Consider the following 19,771-nt stretch of genomic DNA (forward strand, 5'->3'; position numbering starts at 1 on the left):
AGGCTCAGACGGTGTTAGGCCCAGTATGGATTGCACGTGATTGCACAAAGGTTAGAAAGGGTACCGTTTCCCCGGATAACATGTATGGATAGCGTACACATTCAAAATATATGTCTATACATCAGGAGGCAGGCTCAGACGGTGTCAGGCACAGTATGGATTTGACGGCCCAGATTACACAGCGGAGGAGCAGGGAGAGGTAAAGATTGCAAATGCTGGGGCCCTGCCCAAGCAAGGGGGGCCCACTCGTGGGCGTCGGTACTGGCACTGGGCCCCTCATAGTACAGCGGTGTGTCTGAAGGCGGGTGTGCACCACCACCGTCAGAGACACTTGATTGCACTATGAGGGACCCTGTGCCAGTGCCCGCGCCCAAGAGTCGGCCTACCCACCTGTCCAGGGCAACGGCACTCGCACGGTGTCGTGCGCTAGGTGGTGACCCCGGCCATGGGGGGGAGGCAGCACAGTTAGGGAGTTTTAGAAAGTGGCATATGTTGATGTTGGACATTCAGCTGATGCAAAAGGCGAAATAGGTGAAGTCCCAGGAAGAGGTGGACCAAAGCAAGCCATTTTTCTGTCACCCTATGTGTCATCAGGGGAAGGTGGGACAAAATCCTTGGAAACCCATGCATGGTTCATTTTAATGAAGGTTAGATCATCCACATTTTGAGTTGACAGACGGGTCCTTTTTTCTGTCAGGATTGATCCAGCTGCACTGAAGACTGTTTCCGATAGCACACTTGCAGCTGGGCAAGCGAGCTCCTGTAAGGCATATTGGGCCAATTCAGGCCAGGTGTCCAGTTTAGCGGCCCAATAGTCAAAGGGGAATGACCTGTGTGGGAGAACATCGATATGGGAGGAAAAGTAGTTTGTAACCATAGTTGACAACTGCTGTCTCCTGTCACTTTCCATCGATGCAGTATTACCAGTTGTGTGAGCGGTATTTAAAAAATCAGTCCACAACATTGTCATGAAACCCCTGTCTCCAACGCCACTTCTGCTGTGTGCACCACGAACACCTCTGCCAAGCTGCCCCCAGCCCGTACGGCTCGTGTGAGAACCATCACCGCTGCTGTGTGCTGGGAATGCCTCAAGCAACCGATTTACCAGAGTTGCTTGTTTATTAGCCAATATTAGGTCAAGGTTCTCCTGTGGCATGATGTTTTGTAATTTGCCTTTATAGCGTGGATCCAGGATACTGGCCAACCAGTAGTCGTCATCGTTCATCATTTTGGCAATGCGGGGGTCCCTTTTTAGGATCTGCAAGGCATAATCTGACATGTGGGCCAATGTTCCCGGTGTCAATGATGCACTGCGAGTGCTGGGTGGAGGAGCACTTTCTGGCAAATCCACATCCCTCCAGTCACGCACAAACCCTGTACCAGACCTTGCCACGCCAACATTTTCACTTGCCCCACGAGATGCATCCTCCTCCCCTAAGTAATCATCCCCATCATCATCCTCCTCCTCCTCTTCTTCCTCCACCTCGTCCAGGAGAGGTCCCTGAGCAGACAATGGCTGAATGTCATCAAGGATTCCCTCCTCCTCTTCCTCCTCATCAACATTGGCTTCAGACGCCTGCTCCTTAAGGTGCGTCAAAGTTTGCATGAGCAGACGCATAAGTGGGATGCTCATGCTTAGGATGGCGTCGTCTGCGCTTACCAGCCGTGTGCATTCCTCAAAACACTGAAGGACTTTACAGAGGTCTTTCAGCTTCGACCACTGCACACCTGTCAACTCCATGTCTGCTCTCAAAGTGCCTGGCCGTGTATCATCCCACAAATGCATTATGGCCTGCCTCTGCTCGCACAGCCGCTCCACCATGTGCAGGGTGGAGTTCCACCTTGTTGCAATGTCGATAATGAGGCGGTGGTTGGGAAGGTGGAGCAATCGCTGCAGCTTCTGCATATGAACGGAGTGTACAGGCGACCGGCGGATGTGCGCGCACAGTCTTCGCACCTTCTGGAGCAGGGCTGTTAACTCCGGATAATTTTTGAGGAAGCACTGCACCACCAGGTTCAAGGTGTGAGCCAAGCAAGGTATGTGGCTGAGTTTTGAAAGGGCTATGGCTGCCACAAAATTACGGCCGTTATCACTAACTACCTTGCCTGCCTCAAGATGTACACTGCCCAGCCATGACTCAGTTTGTCGCTTCAAGTACTCGGCCAGCACCTCGGCGGTGTGTCTGTTGCCCAAACACATCATCTGCAACACAGCCTGCTTTCGCTTTCCACTAGCTGCTCGATAGGGGGACACATCGTGTGCAACAGTGGCAGCTGCAGATGGAGTGCTCGTACGACTGCGCTCTGTGGACGAGCTTTCGCTTCTGGAGGAGGAGGAGGAGGGTCGAACGCCTACAGCCAACTGTTTCCTATACCGTGGGCTAGGCAGCACTGTCCCACCACCGCTGTCCCCTGTGGACCCTGCATCCACCACATTAACCCAGTGCGCAGTGATGGACACGTAACGGCCCTGGCCATGCCGACTGGACCATGCATCAGTTGTGAGGTGCACCTTTCTGCTCACTGACTGCTTGAGTGCATGGACAATGCGGTCTTTCACATGATGGTGGAGGGCTGGGATGGCTTTGCGAGAGAAGAAGTGGCGACTGGGTGGGTCATAGCGTGGTACTGCATAGGCCATGAGTTCGCGGAAAGCTGTGCTTTCCACCAACCGAAAGGGCATCATCTCAAATGAGATTAGTTTGGCAATGTGGGCGTTCAAACCCAGTGTACGCGGATGAGAGACTGAGTACTTTCTTGACCTACTCATAGTGTCTGGGAGGGTGAGCTGGACTTGAGAGCTGCATATGGTGGATGTAGCGGTGGACAGGGCGGACTGAGAGAGGGTTGATGATGGTGATGGAGTTGGTGTTCTTTCTGATGGCCTAGAATCAGTCTTTCGTTGATATAACAGTGGGATTCCCTGACTGCTGTGGCCTTGCAACGACACCTCAATATTTGCTGCTGTGCTAACCGGTGGGCTTACAGTGGGGGAAACAATGTAGCGTTGCTGACTACCTTCGTTGTGATCAGTTGCACATGTGGCACTTGAGGTTTGGTGTTGTGTCCACGCTTGCAAGTGCATGCTGGTTAAATGTCTAAGCATGCAACTGGTATTCAAATTTTTCAGATTTTTCCCTCGGCTAAAGGTCTTTGCGCACTTCTTACAGATAACCTTGGCCTGATCATGAGGATTTTGTTCAAAAAAGTGCCACACTGCACTCTTCCTACTTTGGCAGACATTTTGCGGCCTAGCACGCTGTGATCTTTTGACCCTCTGGACAAGCTGTCCAGCAACTCTTTTGATGTTTGGAACCTGTCTTTGGAGTGCTCCGGGCCTGCCAGATAACAGCTGTTGCGATGTCAATGTCTGCTGTGGATGCTCCTCATCTGAGCTATTGGAAGCAGCACCCTCTTCCCCCAATGGATGCCAATCTGGGTCAACAACTGGGTCATCCATCACCTCCTCTTCTATGTCATGTGCACCTTCCTCTGTGTCACCGTGTATGGTGGTATAGTGTGCGGGAAGGGGCACCTGAGTCTCATCAGGGTCAGAATCTGGCTCTGTACACTGCGAGGACAATGTAGTGCTCTGAGTGAATGTACCAGCAGAATCATCCATCAGCGGCTGTGCATCAGTGCACTCCGTGTCAGATTCATCTTGGCCTGGGTAATTCACCATTTCACTTGATAATCCAGGCATGGTATGTGAAAACAGCTCCATGGAGTAATCAGTAGTATGGCCTGCGTCATCCTTCAATCTTGGTTGGGGTGAAGGACACAAGGAAAGGTGTGGTTCATGAACATGAGCCTCCAATGACGACTCAGTGCTTTTACTTTTTACAACTGAAGAAGAGGAGGCGATAGAGCTGGAGGCTGAGTCAGCAATGTAAGACAAAACTTTTTCCTGATGCTCTGGCTTTAAAAGCGGTTTGCCAACTCCTAGAAAACTAAGCGTTCGAGGCCTTATGTAGCCAGACGATGACGCAGGCTCAACACCTCCTGCATTCGGTCCTATTTTGCTCTTGCCACTACCATCAGATCCACCACCAACACCATCATTACCAGCTGCCAACCCCCGCCCAATTCCACGGCCTCTTCCACCAGCCTTCCTCATTTTTGGTAGAAATGTAGACAAAATCCAACAAACTATATAGTAATGTAAAACAAGGTACAAGGTGTCTATAGGACAGGGGAGATTTAGAATTTCTGCAGACACTTGTGGACACTGGACACTTTTGGATTGTGTGAGGCCCACTGATATCTGAGCGCTATGTGACAGGCTCGATGGCACAGCTGTGACCAAAGTGACTAGAGGATAAGGGAGATTTTGAATCTCTGCACACACTTTTGGACACTGGACACTTTTGGTTGTGTGAGGCCCACTGATATCTGAGCGCTATGTCACAGGCTCGATGGCACAGCTGTGACCAAAGTGACTAGAGGATAAGGGAGATTTTGAATCTCTGCACACACTTTTAGACACTGCACACTTTTGGATTGTGTGAGGCCCAATGAATATCTGAGCGCTATGTGACAGGCTCGATGGCACAGCTGTGACCAAAGTGACTAGAGGATAAGGGAGATTTTGAATCTCTGCACACACTTTTGGACACTGAACACTTTTGGATTGTGTGAGGCCCACTGATATCTGAGCGCTATGTGACAGGCTCGATGGCACAGCTGTGACCAAAGTGACTAGAGGATAAGGGAGATTTTGAATCTCTGCACACACTTTTAGACACTGGACACTTTTGGATTGTGTGAGGCCCAATGAATATCTGAGCGCTATGTGACAGGCTCGATGGCACAGCTGTGACCAAAGTGACTAGAGGATAAGGGAGATTTTGAATCTCTGCACACACTTTTGGACACTGGACACTTTTGGATTGTGTGAGGCCCAATGAATATCTGAGCGCTATGTGACAGGCTCGATGGCACAGCTGCTGTGACCAAAGTGACTAGAGGATAAGGGAGATTTTGAATCTCTGCACACACTTTTGGACACTGGACACTTTTGGATTGTGTGAGGCCCACTGATATCTGAGCGCTATGTCACAGGCTCGATGGCACAGCTGTGACCAAAGTGACTAGAGGATAAGGGAGATTTTGAATCTCTGCACACACTTTTGGACACTGGACACTTTTGGATTGTGTGAGGCCCAATGAATATCTGAGCGCTATGTGACAGGCTCGATGGCACAGCTGCTGTGACCAAAGTGACTAGAGGATAAGGGAGATTTTGAATCTCTGCACACACTTTTGGACACTGGACACTTTTGGATTGTGTGAGGCCCACTGATATCTGAGCGCTATGTCACAGGCTCGATGGCACAGCTGTGACCAAAGTGACTAGAGCATAAGGGAGATTTTGAATCTCTGCACACACTTTTGGACACTGGACACTTTTGGATTGTGTGAGGCCCACTGATATCTGAGCGCTATGTGACAGGCTCGATGGCACAGCTGTGACCAAAGTGACTAGAGGATAAGGGAGATTTTGAATCTCTGCACACACTTTTGGACACTGGATGGACACTTTTGGATTGTGTGAGGCCCACTGATATCTGAGCGCTATGTGACAGGCTCGATGGCACAGCTGTGGCCAAAGTGACTAGAGGATAAGGGAGATTTTGAATCTCTGCACACACTTTTGGACACTGGACACTTTTTGATTGTGTGAGGCCCAATGAATATCTGAGCGCTATGTGACAGGCTCGATGGCACAGCTGCTGTGACCAAAGTGACTAGAGGATAAGGGAGATTTTGAATCTCTGCACACACTTTTGGACACTGGACACTTTTGGATTGTGTGAGGCCCAATGAATATCTGAGCGCTATGTGACAGGCTCGATGGCACAGCTGCTGTGACCAAAGTGACTAGAGGATAAGGGAGATTTTGAATCTCTGCACACACTTTTGGACACTGGACACTTTTGGATTGTGTGAGGCCCACTGATATCTGAGCGCTATGTCACAGGCTCGATGGCACAGCTGCTGTGACCAAAGTGACTAGAGGATAAGGGAGATTTTGAATCTCTGCACACACTTTTGGACACTGGACACTTTTGGATTGTGTGAGGCCCAATGAATATCTGAGCGCTATGTGACAGGCTCGATGGCACAGCTGCTGTGACCAAAGTGACTAGAGGATAAGGGAGATTTTGAATCTCTGCACACACTTTTGGACACTGGACACTTTTGGATTGTGTGAGGCCCACTGATATCTGAGCGCTATGTCACAGGCTCGATGGCACAGCTGTGACCAAAGTGACTAGAGGATAAGGGAGATTTTGAATCTCTGCACACACTTTTGGACACTGGACACTTTTGGATTGTGTGAGGCCCAATGAATATCTGAGCGCTATGTGACAGGCTCGATGGCACAGCTGTGACCAAAGTGACTAGAGGATAAGGGAGATTTTGAATCTCTGCACACACTTTTGGACACTGGACACTTTTGGATTGTGTGAGGCCCACTGATATCTGAGCGCTATGTCACAGGCTCGATGGCACAGCTGTGACCAAAGTGACTAGAGCATAAGGGAGATTTTGAATCTCTGCACACACTTTTGGACACTGGACACTTTTGGATTGTGTGAGGCCCACTGATATCTGAGCGCTATGTGACAGGCTCGATGGCACAGCTGTGACCAAAGTGACTAGAGGATAAGGGAGATTTTGAATCTCTGCACACACTTTTGGACACTGGACACTTTTGGATTGTGTGAGGCCCAATGAATATTTGAGCGCTATGTGACAGGCTCGATGGCACAGCTGCTGTGACCAAAGTGACTAGAGGATAAGGGAGATTTTGAATCTCTGCACACACTTTTGGACACTGGACACTTTTGGATTGTGTGAGGCCCACTGATATCTGAGCGCTATGTCACAGGCTCGATGGCACAGCTGTGACCAAAGTGACTAGAGGATAAGGGAGATTTTGAATCTCTGCACACACTTTTGGACACTGGACACTTTTGGATTGTGTGAGGCCCAATGAATATCTGAGCGCTATGTGACAGGCTCGATGGCACAGCTGCTGTGACCAAAGTGACTAGAGGATAAGGGAGATTTTGAATCTCTGCACACACTTTTGGACACTGGACACTTTTGGATTGTGTGAGACCCATTGAATATCTGAGCGCTATGTGACAGGCTCGATGGCACAGCTGTGACAAAAGTGACTAGAGGATAAGGGAGATTGGATTGCTTTTAAAAAAGCAGTTTGCGGAGCAGTGGGTAAACAGCAATGCCAGCCTGTCAGGAAGCCTTAAAAGGCAGCCCAACAACCAGCACCACTGATACACCACAATATAGCCTCCCCTTGCACTGCACACACAGTGACTGGTGTGTTGTGCAGGCCAAATTGCTAGCAGCAGAAGCAGTTTTTTTTTCTTCTTAGCAGGACAAAAAAAAAAATTGGGATTGCTTTTAAAAAAGCAGTTTGCGGAGCAGTGGGTAAACAGCAATGCAGGAATGTCAGGAAGCCTTAGAAGGCAGCCCAACAACCAACACCACTGATACACCACTATATAGCCTCTCCTTGCACTGCACACACAGTGACTGGTGTGTTGTGCAGGCCAAATCGCTAGCAGCAGAAGCAGTTTTTTTGTCTTCTTCCCTGCCTAACGCTCTCCCTACAGAATCAGCAGCAACCTCTCCCTATACTGAGATCGGCAGAAGTAAGATGGCGGTCGGCGTGCACGCCCTTTTATACCCCCTGTTACGCCCACCAAAGCAAGCCAATCACTTGCATGCCCTTCTGAAAGATGGTGGTGACCCCTGCCTATGTCATCACGTTGCCCACAGTGTCCGTGGATCCTGATTGGCTGAAAAAGAGTGCAAAACAAACTTTTGAAATGCGACTTTGGTGCGTAAGTCGCCGACCTCGTGGCCGACCTCATCCTAGGGTCGGGTTTCGTTTCATGAAACCCGACTTTGACAAAAGTCGGCGACTTTTGAAATTTTTCGACCCGTTTCGCTCAACTCTAATGATGACTACTGGTTGGCCAGCTTCCTGTATCCATGCTATAAAGGCAAATTCCAAAACATCATGCCACAGGAGAACCTTGACCTAATATTGGCTAACAAACAAGCAACTCTGGTAAACCAGTTGGTTGAGGCATTCCCAGCACACAGCAGCGGTGATGGTTGTCACATGAGCCGTAGGGGCCGGGGGCTACTTGGAAGAGGTGTTGGTGGTGCACACATCAGAAGTGGCGTTGGAGACAGCGGTTTCATGACCATGTTGTGGACTGATTTTTCAAGTCCCGCTCACACGACTGGTAATACTGCATCAATTGAAAGTGACAGGAGACAGCACTTGTCAACTATGGTTACAAACTACTTTTCCTCCCATATCGATGTTCTCCCCCACAGGTCATTCCCATTTGACTATTGGGCAGCTAAACTGGACACCTGGCCTGAATTGGCACAATATGCCTTACAGCAGCTCGCATGCCCAGCTGCAAGTGTGCTATCGGAAAGAGTCTTCAGTACTGCTGGATCAATCCTGACAGAAAAAAAGGACCCGTCTGTCGACCCAAAATGTGGATGATCTAACCTTCATTAAAATGAACCATGCATGGGTTTCCAAGGATTTTGTCACACCTTACCCTGATGACACATAGGTTGCCAGAGAAATGGCTTTCTTTGGTCCGCCTCTTCCTGGGACTTGACCAATTTCGCCTTTAGCAGCAGGTGAATGTCCCACATCAACATATGCCATTTTGTAAACCTCCCTAACTGGGCTGCCTCCTCCCCCCATGGTCGGGGTCACCACCTAGCGCACGCAACCGTGCGAGTGCAGTTGCCCTGGACAGGTGGGTGGGCCGCGGGCACTGGCACAGGGTCCCTCATAGTGCAATCAAGTGTCTCTGATGGTGGGGGTGCACACCTGCCGTCAGACGCACCGCCGTACTATGAGGGGCCCAGTGCCAGTACCAACGCCCACGAGTGGGCCCCCCCTTGCTTGGTCAGGGTCCCAGCATTTGCAATGTTTACCTCTCCCTGCTCCTCCGCTGTGTAATCTGGCTGTCAAATTCTTCACTGGGACTGCCACTACAAATATGGTGAAATGATAGAAGATGATGGTTAAGATGTAGCTATGCCCTCTCCCGCTGGCCGGGATCTAGCTTCAGATGATCAATGGCTTCCATTTCTTATGGATGTCGACTCACAATGAGATGCAGTGTGGTTTCTCATCAGCTTTCACAGTTTTCCTACCCACAGACGTGTGACATTCCAGCGCACATTTTTAAATGTGCCCTCTCATGCCAATCCAAATGAATCGCCTACGGCCTGTGGCTTCTGTCTTTTGCACTCCAAAGTTACGTGACAGAGCATGATAGGCAGTGAGCACCATGTTTACATCTCTCCCTGTGATCAAAATTATATGGATATGAGTAATGGCGATGGGATCAACGGTACTGCGATACAGCAACACTTTCTTCACAAAGAAAGGTTTTTGCTGTCTCCACACACTAATTAACTGAGGGTCTGCATTGCCTCTGAGAATTGTGACGGAAGTTTATCCCATGAATAGGAATTCGTAGATTTCTGCTATCACTAGAATTTATGTCAGTACTTGTATGCAACTCATTTCCTATTGCGGAGAGCCTGGACTGTCTTACTGAGACAGAAATATATATGAAGATTTAAAAATACCGCCAAAAGTGTATACTGGTGTACGCTTCAAATACATTTCCTTTTTTCTACTTTTTAGATTGTTGTCTAATCCATACTGAGAACATGGAGATTTTAAATATTTAAACTATGCTATATATACCTGCTATCCAGTGATAATGTACCCTTTCTCAGCTTTGTACAAGCTGGTCAAATCCATACTGGGCCTGAGACCGTCTGAGCCCGCCTCCTGATATATAGACCTACGTTTTTAATGTGTAAACTATGCTATACATACCTGTTATCCAGTGATACGGTACCCTTTCTCACCTTTGTCCAATCACGTCTAATCCATACTGGGCCTGAGACCGTCTGAGCCTGCCTCCTGATATATAGACATAGGTTTTTAATGTGTAAACTATGCTACATATACAGTTGTGGCCAAAAGTATTGACACCCCTGCAATTCTGTCAGATAATACTCAGTTTCTTCCTGAAAAGGATTGCAAACACAAATTCTTTGGTATTATTATCTTCATTTAATTTGTCTTAAATGAAAAAACACAAAAGAGAATGAAGCAAAAAGCAAAACATTGATCATTTCACGCAAAGCTCCAAAAATAGGCCAGACAAAAGTATTGGCACCCTCAGCCTAATACTTGGTTGCACAACCTTTAGCCAAAATAACTGAGACCAACCGCTTCCGGTAACCATCAATAAGTTTCTTACAATGCTCTGCTGGAATTTTAGACCATTCTTCTTTGGCAAACTGCTCCAGGTCCCTGATATTTGAAGGGTGCCTTCTCCAAACTGCCATTTTTAGATCTCTCCATAGGTGTTCTATGGGATTCAGGTCTGGACTCATTGCTGGCCACCTTAGAAGTCTCCAGTGCTTTCTCTCAAACCATTTTCTAGCGCTTTTTGAAGTGTGTTTTGGGTCATTGTCCTGCTGAAAGACCCATGACCTCTGAGGGAGACCCAGCTTTCTCACACTGGGCCCTACATTATGCTGCAAAATTTGTTGGTAGTCTTCAGACTTCATAATGCCATGCACACGGTCAAGCAGTCCAGTGCCAGAGGCAGCAAAGCAACCCCAAAACATCAGGGAACCTCCACCATGTTTGACTGTAGGGACCGTGTTCTTTTCTTTGAATGCCTCTTTTTTTCTCCTGTAAACTCTATGTTGATGCCTTTGCCCAAAAAGCTCTACTTTTGTCTCATCTGACCAGAGAACATTCTTCCAAAACGTTTTAGGCTTTTTCAGGTAAGTTTTGGCAAACTCCAGCCTGGCTTTTTCATGTCTCGGGGTAAGAAGTGGGGTCTTCCTGGGTCTCCTACCATACAGTCCCTTTTCATTCAGACGCCGATGGATAGAACGGGTTGACACTGTTGTACCCTCGGACTGCAGGGCAGCTTGAACTTGTTTGGATGTTAGTCGAGGTTCTTTATCCAACAACCGCACAATCTTGCGTTGAAATCTCTTGTCAATTTATCTTTTCCGTCCACATCTAGGGAGGTTAGCCACAGTGCCATGGGTTTTAAACGTCTTGATGACACTGCGCAGTGCGCACGGTAGACACAGGAACATTCAGGTCTTTTGAGATGGACTTGTAGCCTTGAGATTGCGCATGCTTCCTCACAATCTGGTTTCTCAAGTCCTCAGACAGTTCTTTGGTCTTCTTTCTTTTCTCCATGCTCAATGTGGTACACACAAGGACACAGGACAGAGGTTGAGTCAACTTTAATCCATGTCAACTGGCTACAAGTGTGATTTAGTTATTGCCAACACCTGTTAGGTGCCACAGGTAAGTTACAGGTGCTGTTAATTACACAAATTAGAGAAGCATCACATGATTTTTCGAACAGTGCCAATACTTTTGTCCGCGCTCTTTTTTATGTTTGGTGTGGAAATATATCCAATTTGGCTTTAGGACAATTATTTTTGTGTTTTTTCATTTAAGACAAATTAAATGAAGATACTAATACCAAAGAATTTGTGTTTGCAATCATTTTCAGAAAGAAACTGAGTATTATCTGACAGAATTGCAGGGGTGTCAATACTTTTGGCCACAACTGTATACATGTTACCCGGTGAAACAGTACCCTTTATCAACTTTCTAGAATCTTGTCGAATCCATACTGGGCCTGAGAACGGCTGCCAGCTGTTAAGCAAGCTACAGTAACTGTGATTTGGACATGTAATTTTTTGCATTTTTTCTGGAATGCCGGTTAGGCCTAATTCAGGAATTGCGGTTGACCTGCACTTACTGGGAAATCATCGTTCGCGGGGAATAATTGGGATCACAGATCCCCATCACTAACGGTGTTCTGCTGATTATCTGCACCTGTAAGCGACAAAAGCTGGTCCTTTCAGTGTAGCACGCATGCAGCCCCGGAATGTAACGCCATGATAGACCATGATCGTGCCAGAGCCTCGCATATCCCTCTAGTAAGCTTGACGCGTACCACGGGGGCATGCCGGAGTCTCATTCGTTAACGGAATAAAGCTGACAAATTGCTAGCACAACTACAAACGGACATACCACACCACACACACTATCAACAAAGCTTTCAATATGAGCATCTTTTCTTGAGATGGCATGGTTGTGGTTTCCAGGGTGGAGTCCAATTAAGCCGCAGGCTCCACTCCTGGTGGTGCCCTTTTGGATATTCCTTTAAGGCTCAGCTTTGCAATCATACTGCCCCCGGAAAGCAAACACTTTGCCTTCATGGACGCTGTTTTGAGGTTCGTGGGAATAACGCCGCCCGATCGCCAGTTGGCATAATTTATTGGTGGGAAGTCCGACGGTATATGATCGTGTTTGATTTCAGAATTGTTTTTTTTTGGTTGGTATTTTACATTTTTATTCCAGCCTTTCTTGACTTCATAAGGGAATGATAAGCCTGTATCTGTGTCTCCTCCACCTCCTCCTTTTTCTCCTCCACCTATTTTCTAAATGTAGTTGCCCTTTTTCATATGTAATTTTTGTCTTCTGAGCATTTTCTCTGCTTTGGGACACCTTTTAAGGTGTTTTGTAATTGTTTTCTATGTGATTGTATATGTTTGTGTTTGCCTGCCATTGTTTTCAATGGGGTTCGACGAACATTCGACGAACTTGCCTCCTGTGTGACCAACCAAAACACTAGCGTGGTGGCTCAACACTACTCCTGATATATAGACGTACATTGTTAATGTTTAAACTATGCTATATATACCTGCTATCTGATGATACTGTACACTTTGTCTACATTTTATATTCTTGTCTAATCCATACTGAGCCTGTGAGCGTCTCTGTGTGACTGATGGAATATATATAGAGATTGACAATTATCCTTTGACTGAATAGAGCTGTACATTTCTGATACAGTGCCATATATCTGATGTTATTTAGTGTCTATTTTGTGCAAAATTTTGAAGTTTGGTGGAAGAGGCAGCGGACGTGGGCACGGGGGGGCCAGCTGGTGATGGTGGTGGTGCATCTGCAGGTAGTGGCAAAAGCACAATAGCAGCTAAGGCAGGAGGTGTTGAGCGTGCGTCATGGTCTGGCTCTGGAATGCCTGGAATGATACCTTTTCTGGGAGTAGGTTAACCGCTTTTAAAGGCGGAGCATGAGGAACTGGTTTTGGCTTACATTGCCGAAACAGACTCCATCAAATATGCCCGCCTCTTCTGAAGTTTCAAAAAATGCAAGCACTGAGTGGTCAAGTGCTGGCTCCTGATCAGGAAGAACCCATTTTCTTGTGTCCTGCACGCCCTCTGCCTAAACAGCCAAGTGCAGTGAGATGGACGATGGGGACGACGAGGAGTCCAGACTAGTACAGGGATTCCATAGCGAGGAGACTTATTTAATTGTTTTCAATATTGAGACAACAATTTTTGGGGAGCACTATACTCTGGAGAATGATATATAGGGCCCACCATACAGTGGAGCATTCCAAAGGGGGACATCAGACACTGGAGCAGCATTTACAGGGCACATTATACACTAGAGCATTAGAAATGGGGCCCATTATGTATGGAGCATTATTTGGGCCCATAAAACAGTGGAGCTTCATCCATGGGGACCAACATACACTGTACCATTATGTGGAGCTCATCATATACTGTTTCAAGCATTATATGGGACCAATGATTCTGTATGGAGAAATATATGGGCCTCATTACTCTGTATAGCGCTGGCCATAATACTGTATGGAGTAATATACTGTCCATTTTTGGAGCTATTAAAAATGGATATCAGTCATGAGTAGTGTTGAGCGATACCACCCGATATTGAAAAATATCGGATCGGATTGATTCGGCCGATATCAAAAAAGTATCGGGTATCGCCGATTCCGATCCCGGAAGTCCCATTCGAGTCAATGGAACAGAAATATCGGAATTAAAAAAAACCCTTTCTTTCCTTGTAGGTTATTTCTACATGAAGAAAAACATCTGATAATAATGTAGAATGTATTGTGGGAGGTGTAGGAGACATTAAAGCCATAGAGGTTTAGCCCAATCAAATGGAATAGCAGGAATTAATTTTTTTTTTAAAGACGTTCGGAGTTACAAAGATATTGACTATGTTAACCTCTTTTATATTTTGTCAGATATGTATGTTTCACTACTTCCATGCTCTTCACCTTCTTTTTTACTTCTCCCACACTTTCTCCTTCATTATCCTCAGCAGCAGCATCTTTTTCATCAACCTCTTCTTCACCTTATTCATCTTCTTCTTCACCTTCTTCCTATTATTCTTTTTTTGTACATTATTCATATTCTTCTTATTCAACGATTATTCTTCTTCATATTCTACTTCTTCATCTTCTTCCTATTCTCCTTCATACTGTTATTTGTGACAGGCATTCCTGTAGTTGTTATCTATAAAAGTTTGAAGATTACACCTTCTGTTCTGCCTGTCACAAAAGATTTGCAATAGGATTTGTCCGTGTTCAGTTTGGCCTGCAGCAGCAGGCATTTTCCAGGGGCACCACGAGGAGGAACGGACTCACCCCCATACACTGCTTAGTCTTCTTCTGCTTATAATTTAGATAATATTTTTTGCTCTGATTTTTATGCTTAATGTTCTTCTGCTTTTGGCTCTTCTGCTTTTTGTTCTTCTGCTTCTTTTCTGTCTCTTGATGTTCTGCATCTTGGTGGTTGTCTTCATGTTCTTTGTCCTCTTGGTCATCTTCTTCAGGGTCATCTTTTTGGTCTTCTTCAGTGTGGTCTTCAGGGTCATCGTCAGGGAGATCCAGAGTGAGAACCAAAAACCATTTCCACAAGCTTGAACTTGGAAAAGTAGCAGAAGGTACAAGAAGGCTGAGGAACTGCCGAGAACCAGCTGACGGTACTGGAACCCGGATGGGTAGCAGAAGGAACAAGAGCAAATGGAACTAGCGAGGACCAGCTGATGGTGCTGGAACCCGGAGGGGCAGCAGAAGGAACAAGAGCCAATGGCACAACCGTGGACCAGCTGACGGTGCTGGAACCCGGATAGGTAGCAGAAGGAACAAGAGCAAATGGAACTAGCGAGGACCGGCTGACGGTGCTGTAACCTGGAGGGGCAGCAAAAGGAACAAGAGCCAATGGCACAACCGTGGACCAGCTGACGGTGCTGGAACACGGTTACTAAGCAGGAGGTACCTGTGCTAGAAAGCACTACCAAGGACCAGCAGACGTTGCTGGAACTCGGATACTGAGAAGGAGGCACCTAGGCCAAAGGCACTGCCGAGAACCAGCTGACGGTGCTGGAACCCAGATGGGTAGCAGAAGGTACCCATGAAAAACAAAGTTTCAAGGCCGCGAGCCAGCTGCAGTTACCAAAACCCACAGTCCTACAGGGGGCGCTTGTCCTTTTGGCACTACGGAACCAGCCTTTATTACCATAACCCTCAGCCCACATAGGAAGCACCTAAACTGCAGGCACCATAGACTCGGTAAACCCCATCGCAACATGACAGGACTATGTATTGTTGGCAAAGTGACGTTGACAATCCCCGGAAACAGCAGGCGTGCTGGAACCAGGCTGGGCAGGAGGGAGTACCTGTGCCAAAGACACTTCTGAGCAGCAACTGGCGATGTTGGAGCCCTAGGTCAATCATGCAGCAGGCTGAGGCCTACTTGGAGCGAGTAGTAAATAAGATGTAGTGTGATTTTGGAGGCAGCAGGAGACTTTGTCATCCACACAGCAGGGGAGCAGCTGGCATTACTGAACCCCACTAACACTGGAGCTAGTATGTTTTTCTCTGTGAAAACTGGCTGTGTGTCCGGCAAGGTCTCCTGCTCTGTCCACATTCCCAGTACTAGTAATGGGAATGTGGACTGAGCAGGAGACATTGCCGTACAAACATCAGGGAATCAACTGACGTGACTGAGCCCCAGTAACACAGGAACAAGTGTGGATTGTGCAGACACCACTTCAGAGCAGCAACTGGCGGGGTTGGAGGCCAGGGAAAATACTAGGGACAGTGGAACCAGAGGCCTAAGTGGAGAACAGGTTAAAAATCAATATTAGTTCGATTGTGGAGGGAGCAGGAGACATTGCCGTCCACACAGCAGGGGAAGAGCTGACGTTACTGAACCCCACTAATAGAGTTGAGCGAAACGAGTCGAAAAAATTCAAAAGTCGCCGACTTTTGGCAAAGTCGGGTTTCATGAAACGAAACCCGACCCTAGGATGAGGTCGGCCACGAGGTCGGCGACTTACGCGCCAAAGTCGCTTTTCAAAATTTTGTTTTGCGCTCTTTTTCAGCCAATCAGAATCCACGGACACTGTGGGCAACGTGATGACATAGGCACGGGTCACCACCATCTTTCAGAAGGGCATGCAAGTGATTGGCTTGCTTTGGTGGGCGTCACAGGGGGTATAAAAGGGCGTGCACGCCGACCGCCAACTTACTTCTGCCGATCTTAGTATAGGGAGAGGTTGCTGCTGATTCTGTAGGGAGAGCGTTAGGCAGGGAAGAAGACAAAAAAACTGCTTCTGCTGCTAGCGATTTGGCCTGCACAACACACCAGTCACTGTGTGTGCAGTGCAAGGGGAGGCTATATAGTGGTGTATCAGTGGTGTTGGTTGTTGGGCTGCCTTCTAAGGCTTCCTGACATTCCTGCATTGCTGTTTACCCACTGCTCTGCAAACTGCTTTTTTAAAAGCAATCCTAATTTTTTTTTTTTGTCCTGCTGAGAAGACAAAAAAACTGCTTCTGCTGCTAGCAATTTGGCCTGCACAACACACCAGTCACTGTGTGTGCAGTGCAAGGGGAGGCTATATAGTGGTGTATCAGTGGTGTTGGTTGTTGGGCTGCCTTCTAAGGCTTCCTGACATTCCTGCATTGCTGTTTACCCACTGCTCCGCAAACTGCTTTTTTAAAAGCAATCCAATCTCCCTTATCCTCTAGTCACTTTTGTCACAGCTGTGCCATCGAGCCTGTCACATAGCGCTCAGATATTCATTGGGCCTCACACAATCCAAAAGTGTCCAGTGTCCAAAAGTGTGTGCAGAGATTCAAAATCTCCCTTATCCTCTAGTCACTTTTGTCACAGCTGTGCCATCGAGCCTGTCACATAGCGCTCAGATATCAGTGGGCCTCACACAATCCAAAAGTGTCCAGTGTCCAAAAGTGTGTGCAGAGATTCAAAATCTCCCTTATCCTCTAGTCACTTTTGTCACAGCTGTGCCATCGAGCCTGTCACATAGCGCTCAGATATTCATTGGGCCTCACACAATCCAAAAGTGTCCAGTGTCCAAAAGTGTGTGCAGAGATTCAAAATCTCCCTTATCCTCTAGTCACTTTGGTCACAGCTGTGTCATCGAGCGTGTCACATAGCGCTCAGATATCAGTGGGCCTCACACAATCCAAAAGTGTCCATCCAGTGTCCAAAAGTGTGTGCAGAGATTCAAAATCTCCCTTATCCTCTAGTCACTTTTGTCACAGCTGTGCCATCGAGCCTGTCACATAGCGCTCAGATATTCATTGGGCCTCACACAATCCAAAAGTGTCCAGTGTCCAAAAGTGTGTGCAGAGATTCAAAATCTCCCTTATCCTCTAGTCACTTTGGTCACAGCTGTGCCATCGAGCCTGTCACACAGCGCTCAGATATCAGTGGGCCTCACACAATCCAAAAGTGTCCAGTGTCCAAAAGTGTGTGCAGAGATTGAAAATCTCCCTTATCCTCTAGTCACTTTGGTCACAGCTGTGCCATCGAGCCTGTCACATAGCGCTCAGATATCAGTGGGCCTCACACAATCCAAAAGTGTCCAGTGTCCAAAAGTGTGTGCAGAGATTCAAAATCTCCCTTATCCTCTAGTCACTTTGGTCACAGCTGTGCCATCGAGCCTGTCACATAGCGCTCAGATATCAGTGGGCCTCACACAATCCAAAAGTGTCCAGTGTCCAAAAGTGTGTGCAGAGATTCAAAATCTCCCTTATCCTCTAGTCACTTTGGTCACAGCTGTGCCATCGAGCCTGTCACATAGCGCTCAGATATCAGTGGGCCTCACACAATCCAAAAGTGTCCATCCAGTGTCCAAAAGTGTGTGCAGAGATTCAAAATCTCCCTTATCCTCTAGTCACTTTGGTCACAGCTGTGCCATCGAGCCTGTCACATAGCGCTCAGATATCAGTGGGCCTCACACAATCCAAAAGTGTCCATCCAGTGTCCAAAAGTGTGTGCAGAGATTCAAAATCTCCCTTATCCTCTAGTCACTTTTGTCACAGCTGTGCCATCGAGCCTGTCACATAGCGCTCAGATATTCATTGGGCCTCACACAATCCAAAAGTGTCCAGTGTCCAAAAGTGTGTGCAGAGATTCAAAATCTCCCTTATCCTCTAGTCACTTTGGTCACAGCAGCTGTGCCATCGAGCCTGTCACATAGCGCTCAGATATTCATTGGGCCTCACACAATCCAAAAGTGTCCAGTGTCCAAAAGTGTGTGCAGAGATTCAAAATCTCCCTTATCCTCTAGTCACTTTGGCCACAGCTGTGCCATCGAGCCTGTCACATAGCGCTCAGATATCAGTGGGCCTCACACAATCCAAAAGTGTCCATCCAGTGTCCAAAAGTGTGTGCAGAGATTCAAAATCTCCCTTATCCTCTAGTCACTTTGGTCACAGCTGTGCCATCGAGCCTGTCACATAGCGCTCAGATATCAGAGGTCCACACACAATCTAAAAGTGTCCAGTGTCCAAAAGTGTGTGCAGAGATTCAAAATCTCCCTTATCCTCTAGTCACTTTGGTCACAGCTGTGCCATCGAGCCTGTCACATAGCGCTCAGATATCAGTGGGCCTCACACAATCCAAAAGTGTCCAGTGTCCAAAAGTGTGTGCAGAGATTCAAAATCTCCCTTATCCTCTAGTCACTTTGGTCACAGCTGTGCCATCGAGCCTGTCACATAGCGCTCAGATATCAGTGGGCCTCACACAATCCAAAAGTGTCCATCCAGTGTCCAAAAGTGTGTGCAGAGATTCAAAATCTCCCTTATCCTCTAGTCACTTTTGTCACAGCTGTGCCATCGAGCCTGTCACATAGCGCTCAGATATTCATTGGGCCTCACACAATCCAAAAGTGTCCAGTGTCCAAAAGTGTGTGCAGAGATTCAAAATCTCCCTTATCCTCTAGTCACTTTGGTCACAGCTGTGCCATCGAGCCTGTCACATAGCGCTCAGATATCAGTGGGCCTCACACAATCCAAAAGTGTCCAGTGTCCAAAAGTGTGTGCAGAGATTCAAAATCTCCCTTATCCTCTAGTCACTTTGGTCACAGCTGTGCCATCGAGCCTGTCACATAGCGCTCAGATATCAGTGGGCCTCACACAATCCAAAAGTGTCCAGTGTCCACAAGTGTCTGCAGAAATTCAAAATCTCCCCTGTCCTATAGACACCTTGTACCATGTTTTACATTACTATATAGTTTGTTGGATTTTGTCTACATTTCTACCAAAAATGAGGAAGGCTGGTGGAAGAGGCCGTGGAATTGGGTGGGGGTTGGCATCTGGTAATGATGGTGTTGGTGGTGGATCTGATGGTAGTGGCAAGAGCAAAATAGGACCGAATGCAGGAGGTGCTGACCCTGCGTCATCGTCTGGCTACATAAGGCCTCGAACGCTTAGTTTTCTAGGAGTTGGCAAACCGCTTTTAAAGCCAGAGCATCAGGAAAAAG

The sequence above is a fragment of the Dendrobates tinctorius genome, unplaced genomic scaffold (genome assembly GCF_039654945.1).
Source record: "Dendrobates tinctorius isolate UK_male_01 unplaced genomic scaffold, ASM3965494v1 ptg000014l, whole genome shotgun sequence".
NCBI lineage: Eukaryota > Metazoa > Chordata > Amphibia > Anura > Dendrobatidae > Dendrobates > Dendrobates tinctorius.